At 43.3% G+C, this 21,027-nt stretch overlaps 1 protein-coding gene across 3 annotated transcripts in view; it reads right to left on the bottom strand.

Annotated features, from left to right (window-relative positions):
* The window catches only part of Rin2 (Ras and Rab interactor 2), a 227,062-nt gene extending 208,606 nt beyond the window's left edge, over positions 1-18,456 (bottom strand). For 2 of the 3 annotated variants that reach the window (XM_071608694.1, XM_071608696.1), the window contains exon 1: positions 17,877-17,956. The gene's annotated coding sequence lies outside the window, so the exon portion shown is untranslated. Of the gene's footprint in view, positions 1-17,876; positions 17,957-18,252 lie in introns of those variants that run through there. The other variant, XM_071608695.1, reaches the window with a different exon arrangement.
* Positions 18,457-21,027: the final 2,571 nt, after the last annotated feature.

A 21,027-nucleotide genomic window follows, 5' to 3' on the forward strand; every position in this document is an offset into this window, starting at 1 on the left:
TATTTCAGAGGGAAACTATAACATCAAACTTCATGGGCATTTCTCTACAGCTTCTCCTGGACCAGAACTGGAGATTTGGGTACCCCTTAAAGGATGCAGCTTTTGAATACAGAGACCCATACTCAACATGATGATGCAGGATCATGGAATGCATGTGTTCCTTAGACTCTGACTTCCAGAGGACTGAAAGGGTCGCTTTGGTGTTTGAGCTCTGCCATGGGTACAGGTGGGCCCAAACCCTATTTCTCCAACTGATTAATATGACCTTGAGAAAGTTACCTATGTTCTCTAAGTCTCTGTTTTCCCAGAGTAGAATGGGTATAAGAGTTTCCATCCTAAATATGGGAATAAATATTTAATGACAGGGCATGAACTATGCCCTGCCTAGAAGTCACACACATACACACACACACACACACACACACACATCTGAGTGCTCACTAAATATTGATTCTCATGATGACCATTTGTGATCTTAGTTCTCAGGACTCCATCTCTGGTCTTTTGCTGAAATCAAATGATGTGTTCACCCCAAATTAGAAGGCAGTAATACCTCCACTAGACTCTGGTGTTAATGGGAACCAAATGCCAACATCTTAAATACCACTTCAAAGCAGGAAGCTAAGGGAAATAAACACTTGAATGGCAATATTGGGAATTTCAGAAACCTTATTTAGCATACCCTTTTCTTAGGTGGTTCCATTCTTTTTGTAGCCCAAAGCTCTCATTCAAGCTCTGGATTCTTGGAACTAACTCCCCTTGACACCTCCAGTTGGGTTCTCATAGATTTGTCAAATTTTACACCTATCAGATGAAACTCTTCATTGTCAAGACGACTTCTTCTCCCACATTTACCATTTCCTTAACAGTTAGTTCCTCCTCTGGTGCTGGTGGTCAGGAGAAGCCCAGCACTATTCTTGGCCCTGAACTCGCTCTCTTTCTCTTTCTATCTCTCTTGCATGCTCCTCACATCCAATTTATCACAGTTTTGCTGGATCATTCTCCAAATTCTGTCTCTAATTTTTCCCTGTAGTCCAGCACCACTCTCTGAACAACCACATTCTGTTCTTATCTGGTCTCCCTGACATCATTCTTGCTCCACTGAAATCCTATCTGTAATCAGCAGGCAGGGGGATCTCTTATAACACAAAATCCTATTGTATCATCGTCCCCACAGAGGACAATGGCTTGCAGTAGAGCAATGGTCTTGGATACTCAGGAAGTCCCTACCATTCAACGGAGTTGAACTAAGAACTAGTACTCTACAGTGCATGCATGGGTCCCAGTCCCTTCTTTCATTTTTCTTGAATATGGAAGATTTTTATAGATATTTTCAATTCCATCACATGCCATAATGGTAGAAGATAAGGGATAATCATAGCTTTTCCTAATGGCAAATATGCCTCTTGCATTGACTGCAATCTTTGACTCTTGGTCTTTTCTCCACTTCTTCTCTATTTACAAAAACATCACTTTTATCACATGCTGCTCTAAGAAAAATACAATGTGCCCAGTCCACATTCCTATCTGACTTTCTTTGGAAACAGAAATCAGAGTTTGGTTGTGTTGAGCTCTTTACGTAATTCCATCATCCTGTCCTCTAAAGTAATCCCAAGAATCTCTTCCCTCACCTGCTTCAGGAAACTTGTGCTTGGCTACTTGGTGGTAGGAAGGGACAAAAATTGATATTTAAGTCATTGTTGATGCCCTATGTAAGCTGAATTTAGATACCTGAACTCTTTCTTTATCAATTTTTTGGAGACAAAGGCCTGTAAGTCCTGCCTGTGATAGCTGATTGACAGCCCTTGAGAGCAATTGCTCCTTGGGACAGAACCTCAGAGTTAGAATAAAGGAACCTACAAGGTCAGAGCAACTATAGCTGGTCAGGTGCAAATCAAGGGCACGGTAGTGAATTTTACAGAAGTTAAAATGATTCATTTTATTTAAATCACACTATCATAGTATTTTATAATAATTATGAATCAGTACTGAATTGTTTTTATTTTCTTTCTTTGTCATAATCCATGATAGTAGAGTGATTATGATCAGAATCACTCTATTATCAGGAATTTTGAAATTCTACTACTTACCTCCCAAATACAGTAATTTGGAATCTAGTGAACTGAAGCCAGCAGGAAGTAGTTAAAGTGAATTAAGTGATTACATCTCAAGAGACATGTGCCTGGCACCTAACAATGACTTTAAAAGAAGATTGTGAAATAAAAGGGACACCAGTGGAGGAATGGAGGGGAACCAATGAGTAGGAGGAGGAGAGGGAAAGTGGAAATCACGAGGAATGAAACTGACCAAATTATATTGTTACATTGTGTGCATGTACTAATATGTAACAATGAATCACACTCCTATGTATAATTTTAATATACCAATACAATTTATATTTAAAAAAAAACAGATCATGCAGTGACATGGGTTTAATGGACAACAAGTCCCCAAATCCATGGTCAAGAATCACTCACTTCACTTGTCCAAGGAAGCCTTCAGCTCCCATTCTTTACTTGTACACATTCCAGAGAAGGTGCCAGAGCACCCCCTGCACCCCACTCACCTGGCTGCTCAAGGCAGGACACAGGCAATTCACGTCGGGCATTTTGACCATGGAATAACTACTTCTCACTGAAAATGCCTGACTGTTTTCTGATTTTGTGCACTGGTTGCACTTTCTGGATATCTGATGTCTCTCTCACTTTACACTTGGTTATGAGTTGAATTGTACCCTTCCAAAAAGGTTATGTTGAAGTTCTAACCTCCAGTGTATGACCTTATTGGAAGCAGAGTCTATGCAGATTTAGCCTAGTTAAAATGAGATTGGGAGGTCGGCTTTAATCCAATATCAAAGGGGAATTTGGACATAGACATGTGCAGAAGGAAAATGATAAAAGGTACATACAACAGGGAGAATGTCATGTGAACACTGAGGGTTAGATTGAATCAGTTGCAAATAAAGAAAGCTGGAGGCTACCAGAAGCTAGGAGAGAGGCCTGGAATGATCCATCCTTAGCACTTCAGAGAAAGCATTACCCCTCCCAACATCTTGATCTCAAATTTCTGGTCTCCTGTCAGACAATAAATTTCTCTTTTAAGCTGCCCAGTCTGTGGTTTTTGTTACGTAGCCCCAGAAAAAGGATATTCACTATTTTCTATGTGGAAAAATTATGGAGACAGAGTAGTTCCTGAGTGTAGCTGGTTTTGACAGATCTGATATGAACTGTGGTTTCTTTACTTTATTAAGTAAGAAAGTTACTTTACCTCTCTGTGCCTCAGTTTCTACAATCTGAACAAAAAGGGGAAATACAACCATTTCATAAGTACTGTGAGGACACATGAACCACCTAACAGGCTTGTTAGCAATTTTAAAATGAGGCCTCATATGTGAAGCCCAGGGCAGAGAGTCTGGCATATGGGGAGCACTCAGTACCCTTAGATACTATAATTACTACTTGGGATTTTGAAGCATTTGTCAGATGAAGCTTATGTCTCATGCAACATGTAACATGAGATCTGCATGTTCCCAGGGCCAGCTTCATGGCATGCGACACATGCGGGCACACAGGGAGCTGTGTTCAGAAAGGCCCCTTGGTTCAACATCAGATACTGCTAGAGAATTAAATGAGATGGGACTCAAACACTGACCACTGGGTCTGGTAGCAGAGAAGTCACTGGAGACCTTGACAGATCTGTTCTGGATACAGCATCCTGACTAGAGAAGAGCTCGGAAAGAATGGGAGGAAGGGCTTGGAGACGGAGCATGGAAACTCCTGCCAAGGATTCTGTTGGAAAATGAAGTAGAGAAAGTAGAAGTTGGAGCTGGAGGCAGATGAGGGGTCAAGAGAAGTTTCTATGAAGATGGGCAGAGTTTTAGTATAATCATGCCTAAATGGAAATGATCCAGTAGAGAGAGTCACAATAGCTACAGTAAAGTCCTTGAGTATAGGAAAGAAGCCAGGATCTACTGCAAAAGCAGAAGATGAACCCAAGAGAGGAGCAAAAATGTCCATCCACTGAAAGAGAAAGGGAAGCAGAGCACGTGGAGGCAGAGAAAGGGAGGCAGATACAAGTTGGGGTGGGAAGGGTGGAAGTTCCTCTGATTAGATTAGCTCTCGTTTCTCGGTGAAATTAATAGCAAGGAGGGAAGGAGGATATGGAAGGTTTGAGCAAGGAGGAATCAGAGTGGAATAATCATAACTCATTAGTGGATTGTGAAATCAATTTAGAAGGTTGCCATCAGAATATTTTAATTAAATGAAATAACATAGGATCAAAGAGAGGAGAAAGGAAAGAGGGGCAAGTACTGTCATATGGAGTGTAACAATGGAGATATGTTGCAGGGATATGTTCTGAGCATGCTATCATGGGATGATTTTGTTGTGCAAACATCCCAGAGTGCAGTAACACAAGCTAAGATGGCTATGATATCATTAGGTGATACGATCTTACGGGACCCCTGTGGTATATTAGATCCTTGTTGACCAAAACACCGTTATGAAGCTAGGGTTGTATTAGTTCCTACTTCTTTTTCTCCACGTATAAAAATGTACCTTTAAAACCAAGTTTCTCAAAGACTGATCTGAAGAGGAGAGTAGGTGGACCAGGAAATGGTAGAACCCCTTGAACCTGAACCCTGGAACTTGGTTTGCTGGCCATGTCCTTCTGCTTGGTACAGGCACAGCCCAGGGGAAGTGTGCTTCAGCCAGGGTTGGAAGTAGTCAGGAGAGTACCCTGGAGGAGACCAGGCAAGAGAATCAAGGTCTACGCAAAGGAGGGGTTAAAACTGCAGAACATGAAAACAGCACCCAGGAAGGAAGTAGCTCAGAGACAAGAGAGGGACAAAAGACAGACCAGGTGGCAGGGTCACTGGATTGTGGCATATGGTGGTGGCTGAGTTAATGCAACTCTATAAGAAAAAATAACACTTCCTGCCTTCTTCTTGTTATAGTTTGGATCTTGAATGTTCCCCAAGGTCTATGAGTTAAAGACTTGGTCCCCAGTCTGTGGCACTGTTGGGAGATGGTAGAACCTTTAGGAGGTGGAGCCACTGGAAAGAAGTTTGTTATGGGGTCATGCCCTTGAAGGAGATATTGGGACCCCAACCCCTTCCCTTCTCTCTCTCTCTCTCTCTCTCTCTCTCTCTCTCTCTTTCTCTCTCGTTCTTGGCCACAATGAGGTGAACATTCTTCCTCCTTCACACACTCCCTGCCATGATGTACTGTGCTGCCACAGGTCCAAAGCAACAGGCCAAGCAACCAGGGACTGAAAACTCTGGAACTGTGAGTCAAAATAAACCTTCACTCCTTTTGTTTATCTCAGGAATTTTGTCACAGTGATGGAAAACTGACTAACATACTACCTAAGCTTCAGAGCAAGGGAAATCTTATTCTTTGCAAACATTTATTCACAGTGATCTTCTGTAATTGGTTTATCTATTTCTGTGCTGGGATTTTCATATGCTGCATTAAAAATTTTTGAAATCAAATTTTATCATATATATATGTGTGTGTGTGTGTGTGTGTGTGTGTGAGTTTTCTCAGTACTCACCAAAAATGTTTCCTCTAAATAAGTTTTGGTAAATTAAATAATACTTAACCACAGAGTTGATCATATAGTCATATATTAACTTCAGTTAAGTCAACATTCAACTGCTATTTTGCTATATCAGTTTTTGTCTGTTTCTGGAATGTTTATTTTATGAAAACAAATCATAACCCTGAGGTCTAGAGGGTGGAGCTCAGTTGGTAGAATATGTGTTTAACATGCATGAAGCCCTGGATTCAATCCCCAGCACCTCCCAATCACAATCCTGGCAAAATATGAAGTCTTGGTTCTTATACCAGATTTATTTTCTCTGGAAATCCCTAGTATGTCTTTCCCAGAAGGCTTTCAAACTTTATACTTTCTTCCATGGGAGATATAAATAATTCTGACAATCTAGTTTTGTTTGTTGGTTTGCTTGTTTGGTTTTGGTACCAGGGATTGAACTCAGGAGCACTCAACCACTAAGTCATATCTCCAGCCCTTTTTACTTTTTATTTTGAGACAGGGTCTTGCTAAATTGTAAGTCTCACTAAGTTGCGGAAGTTGGTTTTGAACTTGTAGTTCTCCTGCCTTGGTCACCCTGAGCCCCTGGGATTACAGGCATGTACCACATTGCCTAGCTCAACTCAGAGTTTTAAATGAGCTATGGGAAAATAGTAGCTAAAATGTTGCCCATTCCTTTTGTGTTGTGCCTTTTCATTTGTTGTTAGAGTTAATAAAAATAGTAACTGCAAGAGAAAAAATTATTATTTCTTGATTCTTAAACTTGATGAAAAAAAAGCATGCCTTTAAAGAAACTAAAAGAGATATATTTCCATCTTAGAACAATAGCTTAAATTAAATCTTATTGTGATGTATCTTGAGATCTTTTTTTTTTTTTTAAAGAGAGAGAATTTTTTTAATATTCATTTTTTAGTTTTTCGGCGGACACAATATCTTTGTTTGCATGTAGTGCTGAGGATCGAACCCGGACCGCACGCATGCCAGGCGCGAGCAAGCTACCGCTTGAGCCACATCCCCAGCCCTTATCTTGAGATCTTGAACCCTGACATTTAAAATCTCATCGGATTCCATGTGGTCCTGCCATGTTATTCTGTCTTCTTTGTCTCAAGGACCATTTCAGCTGCTGCCTGTTTAGAAAAGCAGATGTGTGGAATTCTTCCTGGTGGTTTATCCCTCTTAGGATCTTCACATTAAATTAAAACCCCCTGGCAACAACATGCTTCGCCTCTGCAGCCTCCTGGGATTGGTTAGTTTGAAGCAATTTGCATACCTAGCCCTTTTATGCTTCTATTGGTAGGGCCTGTGCAACCTGCTAGAGATGGGGAGGGGAGAAGAAGGAAGACCAGTGCAGCAAGGATGGAGGAAGGATGATATATATGGACTCAGATGCTGTTATGTGTATTCAGAGACTAAAGATTTAAAAAACATTGGCCTGGGGAGTGAGGGTGTGCGCTACTGTGCCCTGACATGACTAGGAAAATTTCCATCCAATCATCACATTCTCTGGTTTCCTAGATCCAAGGTTCTCAACATTCTCTATCCAACCAGGTGTGGTGGCACATGCCTGAACTCCCAGTGGCCACGGAGACTGAGACAAGAGGATCTCAAGTTTAGGGTCAACCTCCGCAAATTAGTGAGGGCCTAAGAAACTTAGTGAGACCCTGTGTTAAAATTAAAAAAAAAAAAAATTTAAAGGACTGGAAATGTGGCTTAGTTTTAAAGTACCTCTGGGTTAAATCTCCAAAAGCCCCAGCCCAAAGAAAAAAGAAGTCAACATTCTCTGTCCAACACCTCATCAATTACTCTTCAGGGAACCTGGAGCCAATAATAATAGAAACAGAAAGCTAACTATTTCCAAGAAGGATATTTATATCTCAATAGGCATCCAATGATTACACAGAATATTTGTAATAAAACCTAATGCATAAAATTCCACAACAGAATTGTGAGAAGCAAAGACTGCTGGAAAAGATGGTTTCTGGTGGGTTGGTGTAACGACTCACAGGCCAGGAGGCCAGCTATGTTGTTATGGTTTGGATCTTAAATGTCTCCCAAAGGCCCATACACAAAGGGCTCAGACCCCAGCCCATGGCACTGTTGTTAAGTGTGGGAACCTTTAGGAGGTCAGGCCTAGTGTAAGGAAGTGAGGTCAATGAAAGTGTGCCTTTGAAGGGAATATGGGGATCCCTCTCCACTCCTCCCTCCCTCCCTGCCCCCCACCCCCACTTTCAGCAGCGAGGTAAAGTGAATATCTTTGTTCTGCTATGTGTTTCCTGCCATGAGATTCTGCCTCACCACAGGTCCAAACAACACAGCCAACCAACCACAGACTGTAATCTCTTACACTGTGAACCAAAACAAACTTTTTTTTCCCTTGATTCTTTTAGATATTTTGTCACAGGGATGAAAAGCTGATACCTACATATTATCATGACTGGCAGAGGGTAGTAAAAACCTCCTGTTCATCACACATTTAGGAGACCACAGGAAATGAAAAAGCCTATCTTCCTAACATAGACTCTGCCCTGCCAGTTTGTGTGCAGCTGAGAATAGGCATTCCAGACCACAGGTGCCAGTGGTCTGCCCACATATCCTCAGGTCCTTTCACCATGTTCCTGTGCATTTTCACTTGTATAGGTGGCACCTGTTTTGGTGGAGAATGGCCCTCATGATTTGGGGGCTTGATTTGCCTGTGTGCAGAGAGAGCTGGAAGTGTTTGGGGTGGCTTTCAGCCAAAGTCTGACTGACACAAGGGTATGAGTACTCCAGTAATCTGGCCTCTGGTCTGGCTACTCTGATGAGGGTCTACACTGTTTCCAGAACTTTCCTGTGAAAGTGTGCCCAAGTTTGCCTCTGTGGCCTTTGTGGGATATGTACCCTTGCGTGGCTTCCCTTCCTATCATCTCTCCCATCCCCTATTTTCCTGTGACATGTCCTAGTCCATTTTCACATGAATCCCCACCTCAGGGTCTGCTTCTAGGGAACCTGGCCTAAGACAGAGATCTTCCAAATCTCCAGTTATAGACAAAGGAGGCTGTTTCTACTTAAATTTAAAAAAAAAATAGGGCACAAGTCCATGTAGGACCTAAGCATTTATTTGTTGTCTAGACTGTTTCCCTCAGACTTTCACTTCTTCCCATACAGTCTGATTCTTTAAGACGAGATGTTGACCCAAGATTCCTTGCCTCTCCTTCCTTGTTTGAAAGTCTTCAGAGGGTCTGGACCATGTCCCCAACACCCTGACCATCTATCTCTGCTTGTTTTGTGGAACCCAACCAGGAACCTTGCATGCTAAGTGGAACCCTAATGGATTCCTTGCTCCAATGCCCCCCTTGGTTCTCATTCTTTGCACTTGGTATTCCTGCCTAGAACCCTGTTGCTAATAGCTAAGACCAATGAATCCATCCATCACAGCTTAGCCACTCCTTTCACTGTGAGTCATTATCAGATGCCAGGACAGGACTGAGTGCCCTTTCTACAGGCGACCACATCAACCTTGGATAGGAAGAAGATTAGAACCTACCCTGTTCCTGCCCTTTCCTAGCCTTGCTCTTGGAAATGCCTCCACCTCTAATCCCAGAATCCCACAGTTTAAGAGAAGGGGATCACCTGAGCCAACATTAAACTGGAGTAGGTTAACAGTACTATTTAGATCATATGTATAGCATTAGGCCACCCTGTAAACTGTTTACAGAAAAACAATGGCTAAAAATATTAGGCATAATTGGGGCATGATATGTACCCAGGGAATATCATATATAATATTATTTTGGAATACTAGGAACACACTAACTGTTAATGTAGGAATTCCAAAATATAGAAAGAATGGGCAGGGCACCCCATGGACAGATGGCCAGGAACGGGATTCCACCTTGTGGGAGGGACAGGGAGATGTCTTATTGTCGTTTTGTATGCTGGATCTCACCCAACCCTGATGGAGAAGATAAGAAGCTATGAGGACATTCAGTATTTTTTTTTGGGGGGGGGGGAATTGGCTAACTTCACTTAGCATAATCTTCTCTAATGCCACCCATTTCCCTGCAAATGCCATGATCTTATTCTTTTTTAGTGCTGAGTAATATTCCATTGTGTATAAATGACACATTTTTTTTATCCATTCATCCACTGAACAGCATCTAGGTTGGCTCCACAGTTTAGCTATTGTGAATTGTGCTGCTATAAACATTGATGTGGCTGTGTCCCTGTAGTATGCTGTTTTTAGGTCCTTTAGGTATAGTCTGAGAAGAGAAATAGCTGGGTCAAATGGTGGTTCCACCAATCCCCCCAAAAAAACAAATGCTGAATGTCTTCTCTGATATAAGGGGGGGTGACTCAAAATGGGGTTGGGAGGGAGAGCAAGGGAGGAAGATTACCTCTAGATAGGGAATAGGGGTGGGAGGGAAAGGGAGGGAGAATGGGAATAGCAAGGATGGTGGAAGGAGACGGTCATCATTATACAAAATTCATGTATGAAGATGTGAATTTGGTGTCCACATACCTTATAGACAGAGATTTGATAAACTGTGGTATAAAGATGTATTAAGAATTGAAATGCAAAAAAAATATGAAAGTAATGCACTCCTCTATTGTGATGTATGTAAGAAATAATAAAAAAATAAATTAATTAATTTAAAAAAATGAAATCAGTAGAGAGAGAGAAAAAAAAAAAGAAGTTTTGAGGAAGCCACTCTAAATGAAGCACTTTCCTCAGCCTGGGAGGGACACCCTCTAGTCTGCTCCTGTTCTACCACTGCACTGGCTGCCAATCCCTCCCTCTCTCCCAGACTTTTCTCTAGACTTCTTTGCTCATAAGCATGAAACCTGATGTTTTTATGGCCCACAGGGGTAGAGTCTCTATCTTTTGGCAACAACAGTCAAGCCTAGAATCAGAGGAACCTCTTCCATTTTCTCTGTGTTTTCTTAATAAAAAAAAGAGCAAAAAAAAAAAAATTCTAGAACCTCTGCCTTTGTTCTCATTTGGATCCTATTTCCAAGGGGGAAAAACCATTGCAAAGGAAAATAACAAAGATTTTCAAGTTCAAACTCCACACTAGTATGTCTGTCTCCCAAGTCAAGCACTGACCACACAGCTCTGTCCTTGCCAGTAATGTGTCAGGCTACAAGATCCTTGAGGCCAAGAATCATAAAGGGAGCCCTGCATGGGCCAGATTACAAATGAACCTTGGAGTCAGCCAAGATCCAACACCTCCCAGAAACGCTGAAACCAGAAGCCATATCTCTGCAGCCCAGGGACCCGTGAACACACTTGGTCAGAATTTACATGATGCCTGCAGGCTTCAGGGACCTGGTTTACCAGATGAAGAGGGTCCAAAACGATCCAGTTTCTTCTCAAATTAGTGTGTAGGTTTAATGTAAGTCGAAACAAATCCCATGAAATAAAATTAGATTGAAAAGACTGAGTTGGCAGCCATAAAGAAGAATGAAATTATGGCATTTGCTGGTAGATGGATGGAACTGGAGAATATCATGTTAAGCAAAATAAGCCAACCCCCAAAATCAAAGACCAAATGTTCTCTGTGATATGTGGATGGTAACTCACAATAAGAGGGGGAAGGTAGGGAAGAATAGAAGTACTCTGGATTAGACAAAGGGGAATGAAGGGAAGGGAGGGGGAATGAGAATAGGAAAGACAGTGGAATGAATTGGACATTACTATCCTATGTACACATATGATTACACGACCAATGTAATTTTACATCATATACAACCAAAAGAATGAGAAGTTATATTCTGTATATGTATGATATGTCAAAATACATTCTACTATCATTTATAACTAATAAGAACCAATAAAAAATTAAATTAAAAAAGAGAAAAGACTGAGTTGGGTACAGTGGCATGCATCCGTAATTCCAGCAATTGGCGGGGAGTGGGGTTAAGGAAAAAAGATCACAAGTTGGAGGCCTGGCTCAGCAACTTAGCAAGACTCTGTCTCAAAAACAAAAAACAAAAACACAAGGCCAGGCATGGTGGCACATGCCTAAATCCCAGTGGCTCAGGAGGCTGAGGCAGGAGGATCACAAGTTCAAAGCCAGCCTCAGCAACAGGGAGGCACTAAGCAGCTCAGTGAGACCCTGTCTCTAAATAAAATTCAAAACAAGGCTGGGGATGTGGCTCAGTGGTAGAGTGCCCCTGATTTCAATCCCCAGTACCAAATAAATAAACAACAACAACAAAGGTTGGGGACATCAGTGGTAAAGCAGCCTGAGGTATTTGATCCCAAGTACAAAAAAAATGCAAATACACACACACACACACACACACACACAGGACTAATGAGCAAATATGCCAAGAAATTTTTAGTGGGAGGATAAAGGCGCAGAAATTGGAATGGGACTTACCCTTCCACATGCATGTGTCACAGAGCTGGAAATAACAGTTTATTCACCAAATGTTACTGGGCCTGAGGGCAAATTATTGATAAAAAAAAAAAAGCATTAAATTTCCTTCTTCCTTCATAAACTACCTGCCAAATGATTCCAAATGAATTTAAACAGTAATCTGTAAAACTGAAACCACAGACATTTAAAGAAAATATGAATGTGTAGTTGTTTGAGGACTTGGAAAGATTTCTTCTGTGCACAGAAGCCATGAAAGGAATCCAGAGGAAATGTACAAACAGTAGACTATGCATGCAGAAGGGTAAAGCTTTTGGGTGATGAAAAGTCATGAACATGCAGCGCTTTGGGGACAAACATCCGGATGGTAGGATGATGAGTGTTGAGATGCCTCCTGTATTCTGACACCTGTGTGTGGAGGTCAGCTAAAGGCCAGGGCTGGTCCTGTACAGAGGCAGCTGCTGACTACAGCTCTGGGCCAGGTGTGGGCTTTTGGCTGACTTTGGGAGACTCAAAGGTCCAGGTGCAATCAACCATGCAGCAGCCCTCGGTTACCACCCAGGAAACGGAGGACAGACATTGGCCTCCATTCATTTTTCAAAAGTATTCTTGTAAGCCAGTCATAGTTTAAATGCAATGGGGAGTTAGCTATCTGGGAAAAAAAATAATGTGATAATTTCTCTCACCAGGAAGAAAAATGCTTCATAAAACAAATTGAATTTCATCTAGCTATTTAAAGCAGCTACATGTTTGGGTTTCTGAATTTTGAATTTCTGATCTAGCAAATAAAATTCTATCTGTATCGTAAAAACCAAAATATCTTTTTATCCCATTCCTTGGGTTGATCTATTCAATTAAAGGAAATTCTTCATTAAAACAAATGTTTCCAAGTCTGATTTTTAAAATGACTCAAATTCTGAGAATTTCAGGCAAGTGGGGGATTGCAGGCTAATATCTACCTCTGTGAAGTGTTACTTGGCCACGTGTTGTCATCAAATAAAAATGACATAAACTCACAGCAGTAATTACGATACTTCTTGAATTCATTTCTCATTTGCATACTGTAAATCTCAGCAATATCATTTAAGTCAGTCTTAAGATGGTTTTAAAATATATATCAATACGCTTTTTTAACCTTTTCTACCCAATATAGAATCAGAGGTTCTCAATTAGAGTCCACCAATTTGGGGGGGTATTCAAAATTAGTAATGGAGGTGTTGATAACCAAAGATTCTTGACCAGAAATATAATATCTCATACAGGCTGAAATATATATATATATATATATATATATATATATATATATATATATATATATATCTCCTCACTTAAAAAATAAAATCCAACTGGGCTGTGGATGTAGCTCAGTTGTAGAACATTTGCCTAACGTGGGAGGCCCTGGTTTCACTGGGAAAAAGAAAAACAAAAATATAGCTCTATTTTCTTAGAGTCTTTAACAAAATAGCTCTATTTAAAATTTTACCAAAACATTAGAGAGTTTAAAAACAGTTTCTACTACAAAAAGCAGTGTGGTTTAATCATTCATGCATTTAATGCTCTTGAGTCCTTTCACTGGAAAGGACTGCATTAACTTGGGTGGTTCTGTTCACACTCTGTAGAATCTCCACACTTCTGGTTAACACTAGAAATGCTTAAGCTGGAATACCCTGGGTCCTGACCAATCACAATAGACACTGGCCATAAACCAGCAGGCTGAAAGTTCTAGATTGTCCAGTTTATCAGCACAGCCTCTTTCTTCCTCCTACCCAGCTTCACAGTCCCCTTCTCCACACCCCCTAGACATGAGCTTCCCAAATTCCACCTTCACCCCTTTCCTGCTTGACCTGTGGTTTCTCCCTGGGCAAGTTCACCTATTCCTGATTCTCTCCCTGCTGGGCCCCAGGGACTCCCTGTGTTTCTTGTTGCTTATTGAACCTTTCTGTCAGTGACATAGAGGACTCTTAAACTCAGTGGGTTAACAATCACACTCAGTATGTATTTCCTCCCTACCCTCTTGCTTGGTCACACATGCAAAAACATAAAACTGTGCATGCACTCATAGACACTCTCACACACACTCTCCTGAACTCCTTGGCTTGACTCAAAAGTCATTATCCTTTCAATTATCTACCTCACCTCCCTTTGGTATCCCCACCCCACCTTGTAGGTCTATTTTGCACAAAATACTCCTTCCCTTGACTTCTGTGATACCACCCTATTTAATACTTATCTCTGAATAAGACTCCTTGCTTTCCATACTTCGGAAAACTCTATGAAACAAATCTTGAGATTTACTCAGCATTAGAAAACTAGAATTGTCTGAGATGAATGTTAAATTTATGCAGCTTTCTTTTTGATTACTGTATCTATCACCTTTCATGGGGCTTCTCTGCTAGCCCACAATTCTCCTTTGAGTCACTGAAATACAAACTCTGCTTCCCCACTTCACCTTCTCTTTAATTGCAATTGAGCCTGAATAGCCAAGGTTACAGATCTGTGGAAGGTTCCTTAAGAGTTCAGTTGCAGGCAAATCTCAGAAGCAACCAATTTCAAACAATAGGTGCATATGAACATATACCTCCTGGAATGAAGGATCCACTGTTAGCAGCCCCCAATTCATATCACCCTCGTTTGAAACTGGGTGCATCTATGTCGGTGTTTGCCTGCAATCTACTGTTAGGGCACTTTTCAGGAATAAATGTAAACATGAACCACCTAGTGAATGCACATGGCCAGTACCCAGGGAGAAAGGGAACTGAAAACTCATTGAGTAGGTCTATATTCTCATTCAGTGGATGTGATAAACCAAGATGAAATGGTGCTCTTAGTACAAGAATCCCAGGGTTTCCATCCCATATGCACAGCTGCATTTGAGACCATAAGAATTGGAAAGGCTGGTTTGCTGCGCTCTGCCCAACCCTCCAAGCCCTTCTGGGTAGGATGAGGGCAGCTCCCGAGTCCCAGATCTGATCAAAACCCGGGGAAATGATTCATGTCAATCAGATGCACAGAGCTGGCAAACCAATAACTGATTCCAAATTTACAAAGAAGGATTACTATGCCTGTCTAATATCTGGAGCTTTGTTTTACCACCCTGAGTACTCCTAGCGGATGGGCTCCAGCTTCCTTAGAAACTGATCTAATCAGCTACAAATTTTGGGTGAAGATTTTTGGCACTATTTCCCCACGTGGACTCTATTGGAACACTGGATTCAGAAGAGACTTTGCAGGAAAGTGTGTTCTGTGGCCAGATGAAGTTGGTGAACATTCCCCATTCCACACTATGATGTCATCCTAGAGTCCCAATGCACATTATAATAATAAAGATTCTGAGAAGTCCTGCCTTTTTACAAAGGCAGTTTATCATTAGCATTTCCTAACTTATTTTACCACTGTATCTCTACTAATTCTTTAATAAAATTGCATCCTAACACACAGCTTGGTGTCTCCTGTTCTAGACCATGTTGCCTGGAGTCTGCCTTGGAGCACGTCTACCTTTAGCAAGTCTAGCTGGGATGCAGCAGAATGACTTGGATCCTGGCTCCAGCCTTGGTGCTTTGACCCCTTTGTGGTTCCATCTCCTCACCAAATAGTGCAGTTAAGGTTATTTTTGTGAGAAACAATTGAGCTACTATTTTTAAAACTATTTTATAAAGCGCCATGAAAATATTATTTGCTTTCCCAAGAGGGACCTAAGTATGACCTTCCTAAGTATATACTTCTTTCTGTGTAAGTCCTCAAAGTGCTTTGAAAAAGCGATAACTTGTCCATTCATTTATTCAACACTTAACTCCTTCAGCAGTAGGTCGTAAGGCTATGATACGATTTTGAAACCTAGCAAGTTCATAGACTTCAGCAAGTGGAGTCCACTGCATATTACCTGGAAGGGATACATATACACATGCACATAAGGAATTCTGATGGCACTGGGGGGTTGCCTTTCCAGGGAAAGGAGGAGGAAGTCAAGGAAAACTTCCTTGCTGAACCTATTAGGATTCTTGAAGGATCATTAGATTAGGTGGGATGGATGTACAAGAGAAGTAGGCAAAACATCAAACTGACATAATGTAGGGATTATGTGAAGAATGGGCCCAATTAATGTGGACCTCCCCTTGACAGATGAGAAATGACTAGTCTGTCTCCTCCAAATAGAGGATGAGGGTTTAGCCCAGTAAGGAGGTTGTTTCTGAAAAGTGAAACTCCTCTTTAGAGTAGGTAGTGGGTGAGGACACCTTTAAATAAGAGAGCTGCTGGGATGCTCCTTCTCAGCAAGCACACAACTTGTCCTAGAAGGAGCCATGGTTCCCCACCTTTCCCACTCTAGAGGTCAAGTGTGGGCTATTTATTATAAGGATTTCTCTTCTCTGTTTAACTGTCTGAAGGAGAATGTCTCAGACAGGGAGGTCCTGGTCGGTCTTCCCCAATGTCCTCAGCCTCCAAATATCAAAAGCAAACCCCAAAGCTTATGTCAACTGCCTTCTCCCCAAAATCCCACATGCCAAAGCCCCTCACTACTCAGACCCCTCCCAAACCACAGCCTGTGACATCCCCTAAGGAGGTGAAAGCATGAAGAATGTACCAGTGTCCCAGAGACATGAGAAACCTGAGGCATAATGGGAAGTAAGTACCTCTATAAACACTTATCAAAACATCCTTCTATGCTTGAACTAGAGACAAAGTCAATAGAAGCTCCAGAGTCAACAAACATGACTAGTTACCCAATCTGTGGCATGCCATTGTCCCCCCTTAAAAACCACAGAGTGGGGAAACCAGACAAATGGGAGAGAGGGGGGATTGTAAACGACTGCTTCCATTGCACAATGATGCAGCATCATAACAACCCATCTTTATTTAAAATGTTGATCATGAATTGTTTATCATGAATATTTTTACATTCTGTTTCTTTTTTAAAAATACCACATTAAAATACTAAACTTAATTACTGAGTGCTGTCAAATGTTTATTTTTGCTTCAATATTTATAAAGTCCTGTTGGTGAAGGAATGCTCTGAAGTTTTCTTATGGATCACAACATGTTCCTAAGAAACCCCAATGTGCCAAAAAGTGCGGTTACAATGTGTGCGGGGGTTTGTGTGCAGCCTCTTCTGCTGAACTAGGAAAGCCCCTGGGATCTGAGGGCTCTGAGAAGAGAGGCGCCTCTCAGGGCCCAGGGGCTGATCTTGCCCTGTATTTCTTGGCAACATGTCACAGGCTTTAAAGCTTAAGTCCTGGAAGCCCGGCGGTTGCCCGACCATCCAGGGGCGCGCCATCGCTGGTGGGTGGACACCGCACTCGTGGGAGCCGAGGCCGAGGGTGGAGGCCGAGCCCTGAAGGGGGCAAGGAGGCCTCAAATGGAAAAGTGGCCCCGTTCCTTCCCGGCAGGAACCCAGGACTCCTCCTCCGCCTGAGGCGACTCCATCAATCACTCAGGCAGTCCAAGCGCCCCCTTCCCGGGCTCGCTGATCCTCCCGCTGGGGTCTCACCCGGTGTGTGTGACTCGGGGCCCAGGTCCCAGACACAGGCATAGGGCATACTTGACACGCCGCAGGGGGCCGCAGGTAGAACTCAACAAAGGTCCCCAACTCCCCACTCCCGTGCACGTGCACAATCACACACACAGGAACACACACACCTGCACCTCCCGCCATCGAGCCTGCACCACCTGCAGTTGCCACTCACCCAACCCCCGCAGAGGTCTGCGGAGGCTACCCAGTGACCCTTCCTAGACCAGAGGCCGCCTTGCTCTGGGGAACGTCACCCTGTTCTCAATCCCGACCTCCGGAGTCCCTGATGCCTCCTCCCCCATCCGTCCCCTACGACCTGGGGAGAAGGCTCGAGGGCTCTCTCCCGTAAATCTCCTCCAGATAAGGAGAGTGTGAGGTAGCAACTCTAGCCTGGAACCCCCCCAGCTTCGCGACCAGGTGCGGGCACAGGGGGTGGGGTCTCCGCAGCTGCCGCCCCTTACCTCTCGCGGGCCCTCCCCGCAGGTCCCCGAGGCGGGGGCGACCGGTGGCCCCGCAGAGGAGCGCGGGGCTGGGATTCCCCGCCCTGGAGGAGCAGGAGGAGGAGGAAGAAGAGGAGGAAGAGGGGGAGAGGGGAGGAGAAGGAGGACGAGGGGAGGGAAGAGCTTTGTGTTTGCCTCCCGCCCTCCCCTCGCCAGAAGCGCTAGCCATCCCCCCTCCTCCCCCAGCCACCCTCCAGACTCGCCGAGATGGGGCGGGGGCGATTGGGTAGGAGACGGCGAGCAAAGCGCCTGCGCGACCCCAGGTCCGGCCATTCCCTTACCATCCCCCGGTACCGCCCACCCTCCGCCCCTCCTGACGTCCGCCCCGGGCACTTACCCGGTTACCAGAAATCCAGTCTGAGGCCAGAAGAAACTGAGATCCGAAAGTTTTATCTAGCCCGGAGCAAACTTGGCTGGACCGCCTTGCAATCCGCCTCGCGCCGCCGCCCCTTTCCTTTGCACTCCCCACGGAGGACCCGAGTTTTGTTCTTGGAGATTTTTCCCATTCTCCTTTCTTTAGCAGAGACGCTCATCCACTTCGGGTAACAAGCGCCGCCGCCCAGCTTCGGATCCGGGATCAGCAGCGCAGGCTGGGGAAGCCTCACCCCGCAGCCGGGAGGCCAGCGCTCTCTGCGGTCCTTTGTCCCAGGCAGGATCTTTAGCATAGGACATGCTCTAGGAGCTCTGGCGACGGCTGCGGCCCCGCTGAGGGTAGTCTGTAAGATCCTAGCTGGCGAGGGGACTGCTTAGGGTTGAATGTGTGCTGGGCTGCCCGGCCCCGCCTGGCCCTGACTGAGCGCGAGAGGCCGGCAGCGGAATGTGGTTTGGCCCTTTGTAACCCCACTGGAGGCCGCTCAGAAAGGCATGCAAGAAGGGAGGTGCGCGGCCAGTTCCCCACTGGGAACCAGCTGTTATTTTTTCTGAGTCAGGCGGGTCCTTGGTCATCTGCTGAATTTTCTCCCTTCCTGAGGGGTACAATTCCTTTGGGGGATAATTGGTGACAGTGTTAGAATTACCATACTAGCCTGTGTCACAAAGGGAAGCTCACAGGTGTCAAAGAGACCCTGTTTTGCACAGAAGTGGAAAAGAAACTGACAAAGGCTTTATTTTTGTTTTTGTTTATGCAGATCAGTAACAGAGGGAACTTGGATTTCCTTGCTCTTTGGTGCTTGTGAATAGTGGCTTTTAAAAATCTCAATATTTATCAGTTATTTGTCATTAGCTCAGGTTCCAGCAAAACATAAGCTGCTGCGCTCCTCTTCTTGTTTCAAGAAATTCATTTAGCGAACAGTGAGTACCTGCTATGTGCCAGGTGCTGTTCTAATGCTTGGGATGTGTTGGGGAGTAAAAGAAAGATCACCCTGCCCTGGTCCAACGGACGTTCTTGAGGACTAGGCTGGAGACAGAAGGGAAGTCATGAACGTCAATAAGTAAATTATCTGGAATTTTAGAAGATGTTATAACAGAGACTTAGGCTGCTTTTGCTAAAAGCAGTCTCTTCATTTAGGCCTATAGATGCCCAATGGCTAACTGAAGGCAGGATAAAGCCTGACATCTCCGCCTTCATTTTGTGTCTGTCTCCTTTTTATTACCTTAAAGTTTGTGACCCGCTCAGCTCATCAGATAGACATGTTGATACTTAAGGGGTGTAATGCAAGATCATTTAGCACTTAAATTACCTAACCTAGCTCATCCACCTTCAAAACTGAGGGCATATAGATCAGAGTAACTAAGATATGTTGAAGATATGTGAAGACATTCAATTGCCAGACCCCTGGAGTGACAACTAAAAGTCTTCAGTCATTGCCTTATGTCTGCAGTCACCTTTGATTCTAGGAACAGCAGAGCCTCACAGATCACCCCATGATAAGATCACCCTCTGAATGGGGGACAATTACCCCATGACAGGAACTGAGGCTTCCCTCCTAAGGGCAGGAGCAGTCATCTCCTGGGAAACAGGTTGCCCTCTCAAGTGATACAAAATTCTCCAGGGCCACCTCATAGAACCAGTCCTGAGATAATGATTAACCAGATCATGGTCTAACCAGCATGACTTACTCTACCAGCTGTGCAAACTCCCAACCATACAAACCCCCAACCCGTCTTTATTCCAATTTTCCAAACAACCTCTGAGTTTCTGTCAGTTCTTTAAAGATAGATCTTTGATCATTGTACCCCTATATCTGTTCTTTCCCAGCATGGCCATGACTCAAGCACCTTTTTTGTCTTTCTAATTGGCACATAGACATGAGTGACCACCAAAAATATATTTCAGCATAACTTAAGAGGGGCAATTCAGAAGAGCTACAAATTTCTCCATAATAGGACACCTGGGGCTTCCTTATCTGCTTAGGAAAGATCTTTTCATAGGAGGGGATGGGGTCTGACACTTGGCCCAAACAGAATTGCCACAGGTGGTCTTCTGATGACTATTACCTGGAAGACTTCATCTGCATAATGAGACCTTTGCTGGGTGCATTTGCCTCTTCTCACCCTCCCAAGACTTGTATTGTCACCTCCTTTACAGTGGTCTCAAGCCTCTTTTCTTTCTGTAGCTCAAAATGTTATTGAAGCTTCAACTATCAGGCCCTTTCTTTGAATCTCATACTTGGCATATGGCTCCCATGTTTCTGCACATTAATAAATATCTTTCTTTTCTTTTCATAAAAGAAATATGCTTTATTTTTCCTGTTAATGTGTTTATTGCTAGTTTATTTCAAAGACTAAAATTATTGAAACTTAAGAGGTGACAGAATGGTAGTTATCAAGAATACAAACAATAATGAGTGTTGGTGAGGACGTGGGGGGAAAAGGCATACTCATACATTGCCGGTGGGACTGCAAATTCGTGCAACCAATCTGGAAAGCAGTGTGAAGATTCCTCAGAAAACTTGGACTGGAACCACCATTTGACCCAGCTATCCCACTCCTGGGTCTATACCCAAAGGACTTAAAAACAGCACAGCGTACTATGCAGTCATGTCAATGTTTATAGCATCTCAGTTCACAACAGCTAAACTGTGGAAGCAACCTTGATGCCCTTCAATAGATGAATGGATAAAGAAACTGTGATATATATATATATATATATATATATATATATATATATACA

Source organism: Marmota flaviventris, chromosome 2, assembly GCF_047511675.1.
Source record: "Marmota flaviventris isolate mMarFla1 chromosome 2, mMarFla1.hap1, whole genome shotgun sequence".
Taxonomy (NCBI): domain Eukaryota; kingdom Metazoa; phylum Chordata; class Mammalia; order Rodentia; family Sciuridae; genus Marmota; species Marmota flaviventris.